This window comes from Dermacentor andersoni, chromosome 3 (assembly GCF_023375885.2).
Source record: "Dermacentor andersoni chromosome 3, qqDerAnde1_hic_scaffold, whole genome shotgun sequence".
Classification (NCBI taxonomy): Eukaryota; Metazoa; Arthropoda; class Arachnida; order Ixodida; family Ixodidae; genus Dermacentor; species Dermacentor andersoni.
This window is the reverse complement of record NC_092816.1, coordinates 163,059,930-163,069,692: the sequence shown is the minus strand read 5'-3', so window position 1 is coordinate 163,069,692 and position 9,763 is coordinate 163,059,930.

Here is a 9,763-nt window from a genome sequence, read left to right as displayed (position 1 = left end):
CGAAAACAACACACCCGAGCCGCTGTGCATTCGCCGGGCGCGATCTTTCATGCAATGTGAAGCGTTCGAGCGCGCGCGTTGGTAGTGCACGCTGACGTCACGGGTAAGCAGTCGCTTGGCTTATTGAATGTGACTTTCACGGCGGTGAAACTTTCGCGGAAGGCGAACGTTTGAGAATACGGCCCCTATTCGTACATGTGAGAGAGCTATCTTTAAACAAAAGCTGTTTATATAGGGGTTCCACAAATTTCTAAGAAATAGAATCAGTCACCGTAGATTGACGCCAACCCGCCGTGGTTGCTCAGTGGCTATGGTGTTGGGCTGCTGAGCACGAGGTCGCGGGATGGAATCCTGGCCACGGCGGCCGCATTTCGATGGGGGCGAAATGCGAAAACACCCGTGTACTTAGATTTAGGTGCACGTTAAAGAACCCCAGGTGGTCGAAATTTCCGGAGTCCCACACTACGGCGTGCCTCATAATCAGAAAGTGGTTTTGGCACGTAAAACCCCATAATTTAATTTTTTTAGATTGACGCCAACGTGATTCTTTTTTACATTGAGACAGTATAAGTAACTGACCAGCGGTGAAACGCGCATTCTAGGCCGTTTTATTGTAATCTCGCGAAACGCAAGTAACTCAGCCCAGCTGAGCTGGCCGAGGAGCGATAAATATGACCTATAGCGATAGCGGAGATATGCCTTGTCTTCACACCAGATTTTCTGCTGCTGTACGGAAGAGGGCGCCTATTATTTTTCACTGAATCCTGATAATCCTGACAGCATGCATCTTTCGCTCTAGCAGACTGGGTGAATATTTGTCAACGCCCCGTCTCAAAGGGGCAGCTAATAAACCTAATAAACCATCATCATTATCACTGTCGTCCATTTGCGTCACCATGTAAACAATCGTACGATGACGGGTGAAAACTTGAAGCTGGCTATAGCGGCGGGCAAGGCATTCCGCCACATTCTGCGCCTCGATATGAAAGCTATTCTCTCTCTTTTCTTTTCTTTTTTTTGCTGTAGCCAGCTGTAACGCGCCCTTCTAAGCCTGATGCTCCGACGCGGGCTCTAAAAGACGGCTTGATGGCGAGAGTACGAACACATGCTGGCATTCAAAAGCATATATGAAGTATATTGAAATACGAATAGTTTGCTTAGAGTGCAAAGTACTTGTTATCTAGGAGGTTCCAAGAGTTCCAAAAAAAACCGAATTATTGAAATTGCGAAAGAAAAAACTAAAGGAGGATGAAAAGGCCCTTCGCGTCATGTCATGACTGTTTCTCACATGTCTGATGGAACAGTCTGTCCCGCCTACCGAGGCATTCACACATACCCAGTGATCCGTAACACGCGAGATCAGTCTCTGCAACCTCCGAAAAGAGAAGAATAGCCACAGCCACCATGTGCTGTAGTAACATATGCAAAACAGTTTTCGGACATTGTTGGGAGCTCGGTTTAGCGGAGGCAACTATTACACTTTTTGACATTTTGAGGACGGAGAGTCGACTGGCTTTATTCAAACTTAAAAGCAGGTTTGCACAGTGCCAGTGCTGGCGTCCCTGTCGGACAGCCCCTTCAGTTCGGGCAGATGGCGACGAGGGACAACGAAGTGACGGACGGTCACAACAACATTATAGACTTAGACTCAAAGCAAATTGAGTTGATCTCTTACTGTAATTCGAAAGTTTGTACTGTTGCATAACACATGTCACTCATGTATGTTATACTATGTGCAGCTGTAATCTGTTGTGTTCGAAGAAGTCCAGCACTATTCTGTGGCCCGCCGTTGTTACTTAGTAGCGATGGCGTTGGGCTGCCAAGCACGAGGTCGCGGGACTGAATCCCGCCCACGGCGGCCGCATTTCGATGGCAGCGAAGTGCGAAAACACCCGCGTACTTAGATTTAGGAGCACGTTAAAATACCCCAGGTGGTCCAAATTTCTGTAGTCCCACATTACGGCGTGCCTCATAATCAGATCGTGTTTTTGGCATGTAAAACCGCATAATTTCATTTTAACTAGTGTGTGAGAGCAGCTGCCCGAAGTTAGAAAAGTCACAAGCCTGCACGGCACACGCAACAAAGTCATACCGTAAGCTGGAGGAGCGGCTCCTTAGGAGCTCCATTTTTGGAACCACGCACTGTGGAGTCTTCGCGGCGAAGTCTCTTCGGGTCGTTTTCACGAGAGCGATCTGAACTGTCCTCGAGGCGTCGACGGAGAGCTGCGGCTTGTCCTGCTCTCTGTACAACTGTCTGCTGAGCCCGATATTGCCTGGTGGTTGTAGCCGCGCGTGTGGCCTTCTGATTCGCTTCTTCAGCAGTGGTTCGTATCTTGCGAGGAGGCTCCATTACGTGTACCGATGAGAAAACATAGGTATCCAGACTACGTCATGCACATGCTACGTTGCCGCTGTTGATGATGATCCTAGTGCTTTTTCTTTGGCATCCCCTTCGAAACGCGGTAGTTACAAGTATTCAGTTAACCTGCTTGAGTTATTGAGGTCCAGTTACATGCATGCTGCATGTAAATGATTTATACAACTGCTACATGTCGGGACAGCTGGCGGAATATAATCGAACTGCAATCCAAAACTTGTACGAATTGACACTACGCGGGGCACATGTCACATCGCGTGCCAAATGGCCTGGTACGATCATAATGGTAATGATGATGATGTTTTACTGGCATTCCCTTTGAAACGAGACGGTGACAAACAGTAACCTAACCTGCTTGAATTAATCAGCTATGTCATACATGTTTTTCATTACATTAATCGTTTATACATCTTCATAACTTTCTTTTTGTTCCTCAAGTCTTCTAATCTCACATTACAAGGCAAGGGCTGCGATATGATGCTAATGATGATTACGATGATTTATTGGCGTCCCTTTGAAATGCGGCTGTGATATAGACACCTAGCCAGCTTTATTTAACCAGATACACAATATATTTTTGCTATCATTTTTCTATACATCTGCTTAAACTTCTTTTTCTTCCTCAAATCTTCTTTAAATGTCTTATACCGCTACCTGGGCATCTGCTACACGGCGTTCTACCTTGTCTAATTACATGCACGCGCAACACAAAACGTGAACACATTGACGCAACGGGGGCGCATGTGACATGGCGTGTCTGCTCGCGCGCTAGGACGCGTTTACAGGGCATTTTTTGCGCTGCATCCTAGCAAGCGCTGACCTGGCTCGGCAGTAGAGTAGCTGACTCCCACGCGGCATGCCCGGGTTCGGTCCCGGCGGGAACTAGGTCATTTTTTTCCTGATTTCCGGCGATAGCTACAACGGGCGCCGGACACCGGCGGCGGTGGCTGCGACGGACTCCATCGCCACTCGAAACCGCTATTGGAATGAGCCCCTAACAACTTACGGAGTAAGAGGACAGCTTGGCCCGAACGCTGGTCGACAGCGCAGAACCCGTGCACAGTTGGCACGGACAGGTGGCGTGAATGCGGATTCATCGTAACGCAATCCACTCGAGGCGCCGGCCGGCAACCAGGTGGAAGTTCTGATTCACATGGAGTCACCATTACCGGCGAATAACTTCCCTTTTTTGATGACCACGTGACCGCTGGCTGTTGAAGAAAGAGTGGCGGCGTATACATTACTGAAATTTAGTGACTGGGGGAGGGGGGAGGCGCTTCTGCCTTATTATGTACTGATGAGCAAAATCGTGCTGCGTAGGTAATTTCCACCGTGCGCGGGAACTTCGACACTAGTTTCGATATGCACGATATGCATAGGACGTGCGCGTCCAACGTCACCGCCGCTCGATTCCTTACACCGCCTCCACACATTTTTGGCACCGGTGGCGGCGGCAGCCGTGCTGGAGAAATTAAAAAAAAAGGAACCAGAAAGAGGCCATGACGCGCCGCGATCGCTATGAAGCGCGCGCCTCGCGTTTCACGGCTTGCTCAGTGGGCTGTTTGCCCGCGCCATCTGCTTTGTCGGTGGGCCCGCTGATTCCCGCTCCTAACAACGGTAGCACACAAACTGCTGTTTGGACTCTTTTTGCAGTCACAGGAAGCTTTTCGCTGTGTATAGATTTCAACTCGTTGGACCTGCTGCTTTGTTTTTTGTAAGTGAGTACGAATCTACTCCGCGAGAGCTTAACCGACTGACCGATCCAGGCGAAACCATGAAAATGTAGACATAGAAGGCTTCGCTTTGGAAGGGAATTGAGGCAGGGCTTTTTGGAGCGTGGTCTCTATTACCAACAACCTCTAAAAAGCGGAGAGGGGAAGGAATATTTCCGACTACATTTAAAGAAATCATTCATCCCTTAATTGTTGTATAAATTCAATACATGGAAGGTTTGCTAAATACTCTGTCTTATGTATTTATTTATTTATTAGACATATTGCAGTCACCTTTCAGTGACTTTATTAGGGTGATACATAAAAAATTAAATGATTAAAATGAAAAAATGGCGCATACACGAAGATATAGCAGATACAGGTTATACAATAGATGCCATAGATACAAGCTACCAAGGGCACAAGAAATGTCGATACAGTAAAAGCATCAATGTTTACGTTAGGGGGGGGGGGGGGGGCGCTCCGTTTGGAAGTACTTAGCAGCTTTGTTCGGAGGAAGTAATGGCGATATAATACACGTGGCTACACTTTACTTCAACACTGTTCCATTAGTCAGTTCATATTCTAACTGTGAGGAAAACAACGACAAGGTGGGTGCTGAAACAATTGCATTAGTTAGCTCATTGTAGTCGACTGTGGTTCGACGAAAGAATGAATAATCAAAGCAAGAATTGCTCGTGCAAAAAGGGGTTATAGTAAGGTCGGGTTTCTGCCTAGTATTGTAGCTAGAAGAAAAAGAAGAAATATCAGTTATGTTAATTTTATAATAGCGATTACTCAATTCATATTAGAACTAATGTCTTGAACAACGGTATCTTAAATATAAGGGCGCCACTTGACCTCTGTTTGAAAGGTCTGTAGCTGAAGTAATCGAAAAAGTGTTGCATATAAAACGCACCGCTCGTGTTTGCACTTTTTCTACTTTGTTTATATTAGATTCAGTAAAAGGGTCCCACATGATCGCGGCGTAATCTAGGGTTGGTAATACAATTGATTTGGATGCTAAAAGGCGGACAGAATTTGTTGAAAGCTTGATCCGTTGCGGTCGCTGTGATCCAGTGACCTGGATCACTAGGAAGGTAGCGCCATCTTTGCAAGTAGTACAATGTACGTCACCTGTCAGACCAACCTGATAGCTTTTATATCACGATAAATGCCTTTCTCTCTCACTCTCTCTCCTTCACGTGCACGGATGTTTGAGTAAGTTCTTAATCAATAAATCAGTGGACAGATGAGGATGGTGGATGGTGCTAACCGCATCTCTCTTGAAATTGGGCAGCGACACGTGTAGAGTCAGGATGCAAAGTACAGGCACGTAGCCGACACGAGTAAATTAAGTCTTACTGCATCTATTGCAATCTAGCACATCGCCTATCTCTACATTGTACTCTTTCTGCTCAATAAAGCCACTATCTCGATATTTCAGAGCAACTTAAGCCTGAAGGTCCCGATTTCTTCTATTCCTTGCTTTTTTTAGGAATAATCTAAATGTTTGTTGGCTGCTGACCGGTTGTGCTACAGTCATGTCTGAATTCCTGCGTTTCCGCAGGGTGGTCGTTCTCTACAGTTCTGCTATTTAAATATTTTGGCGTTCCTTTACAATGTGCTAAGTCGTTCTCGAACTTGTTGAATTACAGAAAAGAAACACATATCGAGGGCTTCAACCAGATTTCAGCCATGTTTGGGCGCAACCTTTTAACGTCCGAACACCACAATCGCCTTAATATTGTCATTATTTCATATGTTTACTGTATCTAGCAAACTATCATCCTGTTTAGCTGCACCATTAGAGCACCTTGAACGCATGGCAGATTTCTTGGCGCGATTGTTTGAAAAAACCGTTTAGAAACTTCAGAATCGTGAAAGAAAACAGAAAATTGGCCGTCTGCCAGAGCACCTGTGTACGTTTCACTTCTTTCTCTTCGGGTTCTTCCCTTCACCTACCCCACACTCGGCCACACTGCGCTGGCTCGTATGAAGCGAAGCATGCACAGCGATGTCAATTCTCACGAGAAACCCTTATTTTCCGGCGGGACACAAGGACGGCGGATATGTAACTTTTTTTGCCTGTCTGAGCGATTTTCATAGGTTGTACAACTCGCACGCCAAGTATTTGGACCCAGCCATTCGACGATCACGAAAGGTCCCTCGTATTCGCGCATACTTTCCCACTGCGCATCCGCGTTGACCGCTTTACCGACACCTCGTCTCTGACTTCGCACGCTGCTGCTGCACCATTACGTCGGTCGCATTAGAGCTTCATAACCTGTTTTGCGCGGAGAGATTTATTGCTGACTCGACTCGCGTATTGCTCAAGAACGTCTGTCTTGCCACAAGGTTACCAGCATTTATGGGCGTGTCTACGTTGAGTAATCTTTTCGGTTTCGACAGCTGTGCGTTCACAATTCTGTGTGGCGTCATCCCAGCAGAAGTCTTAAATGGGGTGCTGATGGCATACACGGTTGCTTGTAGGTGCTGGTCCCATTCAGATTCACCAAGTTTGCTGTTTTTACATTACGGAGGCAACCAAGCTTGGATGGTCTGACTTGACCTTTCGGTTCGATCGTTGGCTTGCGGATGATAGTCCGATGCAAAGTTGTGCTCTACTCCTGCCGCAGAGAGATAGGTCGGGAGCTCGCGTCTTCGGAAAGCGGGTAGCCTTGACCGAAATCAGCTTCCCTTGTGCACCCCGCCTCCATTTGAATCCGTGCAGCAAGAAACTGATGGCGAAGCTGACGGTGAGACAAGGCACGAGGACGACTTCCAGAAATTTCGACAAGTAGCCTAATTCAACCAGGATATACCGGTTGCCCACTGCTGTGGCCAAATGTGGTGGATACAAATGTTATCGAAAATGTCCTCTAGTACTTTAATTGGCGTGAGGAGATCAGGCTTGCACCCTGTAAATCATTTGCGCTGCTGGCACACCTCGCACCACGCCACGTATGAGCGAATATCCTTCTCTACATTTGTACACCAAAAGATCTCTTGAGCCTTCCTCAGCGTGGCTCTTTGGCCGGCGTATCCTGCTTCCGATGTGTCATGGATAGCGCGTAATATGTGCGGGGCAAAGATGCAGAAGGGATCAGGATGTGCTGTGCGTCTGGCCAATTTTCTTGCCGCTACTGATGGTATAGAGTGCCCTCAAGCACCACAAATTTGGGGCTGATGGGTGTAACCGCCAGCGATATGATGATTTCATTCAGGTCTCTGTCTTCGCGTTCAGCCTTGAACATGTCTTACTGGGAAAATAATATCCAGCGATATTCCTTTCTGTGGGAGACATTGACTCCTGGGTTTCGGTAAATAGCTTCGGCGACCGGGTTCCGAGCACCGGCGCGGTATTGCACGTCGTAGACGTACTCTTGTATGCGAATGATTCAGCGTCCGAATTTGTGCTTTAGGCGCTGTTTCGAAAAGATCCGGGCAATCGCTGAAGATGTCACAGTTGTAAACGTGCATCCGTATAAATAACATCTTATTAACATGTCGCCGACTCTCTAGAGTACCGCTAGACATTCAAACTCGCTGGTATGATAATGACGCTTAGTGTCTGATGATTTCCGGAAGCTTAAGCGACAATGTGTATCATTCCGTTCTAGTCTCGCTGCACGAGTGTGGCCCCAAGGCCAACCTGGTTGACGTCGGTATGGACATCTCTAGCCCATTATTACCTGAAATGACTCAAGAAAGGTCAGTGACTCAATAATCCTAAAACCACTTACCGGGCCTTCGGATGACTGCAAAAAAGCCCCGATGGTGATTTGAGCGGCTGGTCCAGATGTCACAGACTTTAAGAAAAGCACATCGATTTGTGCGACCCCTGCTGGAAATTTTGCTTCAGAATAACTGGACCATACGTTGCTGGAGATAAGAGCAGGCAAAACAAAAGAGGAAATGTGTTTACGGAACATTTAAACAGAGAGAAGCCGAAATTGTGTTAAACACCACCACACGAGCGCTTCTTTCATCGCCGTCTTCATGCCCTTGCTGGCGCCTTCTCAAATATACCAGAATAGATTTTAACACATGGCCTCCGCCGGTGCGAGCGCCGTCTTGGTGCTTATGGAAGAGAAGAGTTGTTGTAAGGGAAGTAGGGCTTCAGTGCAACGTGAACGATGTCACTAGGTGGTAGGGACAATGACGAGCTACTGTTCACCGGGGCGACCTCGTATGTGACTTCACTGAGCTCACGGATAACCTTGTAGGGGCCAATCTGGCAAGCTGTTTGTGAGCAAGCAGCATCGCGGGCGTACTCTGTGTTCTTGGAGTGCACGTAGGTGATGACAGGAGATCCTGAAAGGGCTGCGTTGGGTGGCGGCCAAACAACAGGTAGAAGGGAGAAAAGCATGCGGCGTGGTTGCAGGACGAATTCTATGCGAGTGTCAGATAAGGAAAAGAGTTGTCCCAATGCTGATTATCTGCGGAAACGCACATAAAGAGCACCTTGGTGAACGTGCTTTTAAGACGCTCGGTAAGTCCATTTGTTTGCGGATCGTAGTGACGTGCTTGTGACGTGCTTTGGTCTCTTATGAACCTGCTTAGTGCATCGTGGTCTGTGATGACTTAAAGCGTGCTGCCAAACGAGTATCGTCACAATTTTGCGAGCGCCCAAACTAGAGCGAGGTATTCCCGTACAGTAATCGAAAACTTGCGCCCTGAAGGCGACGATGCGCTGTTGTCCTTGTTGCTTCTGGGCGAGGACAGCGCCGATGCCGTATCCGGTGGAGTGGGTGCGAACTCCAGTGGCCGCGGATAGGTCAAAATGGGCGAAGATGGGTGAGGTGATAAGTAATCTGGGTGTGCGAAAACCATCAGCTTGTTAAGTTGTGCGCACAAGCTGAAGTTCAAGGCTTCAGCTGGCGCTGGATCAGTCATCGAATGTTCCAGAGTAATCGCTGGGACCCGCGTGCCTTCCACACAGTTCTACATTATTCGCGTTGCGAACACATGCTATAAAATTACACAAGGTTCGGTCACAGACAGCGGATGGAACTATCGATAACCTTCCAGAAACTTCCGATACGTGCAGGCGCGTCCTGCGCTGTGCGATAACATTTGTTAGGTTGTGGCCCGATAAAGACAAGTACACGTGTCAATACTGCGGGCCACCGGACGTGGAGAAAGTGATACGCTCTCCACTTGACTGCATTCGTTTTAGGCACATGTTTAACGAAAGGGACGAGCCCAAAAAAGGAGTCTGTCCATCGACAGCCGCAGTGCGAAAAGGATTTCGCTAAGCTACTTTTTTTTTTCGTATTCAATCGATAACTCAGGTGTGCTTTACTGAGCTTTAACTGATATATTTGTTCCCACTCATCTAATTGATATTCCGTTGGCAAAGCTTCATGGTTCGGTGGAGTGGAAGTGCAGCCTTTCCTTCTCTGACAAAGAAATAGCGATCGCTTCAACTATAACTGATTTTCTGGAGGGCTATTATGCATGCAATTGTAGCATCATGCTACAAAAAAGGGGCTGGATTGCTTTTCTTTTGTTGCTTCAAAAGCAGCCTTTTAGAATGCTGCAATACTCAGGTGACCAACAGTGGTATCGATAACGAGGTTGCTAGGAAAAGAATTATGTTCTAACCTGACAAAAATGAAACCGCGTTCAGGGATGGTGTCTCCGACCTTTCGTTGCATGTGAGCTAGCA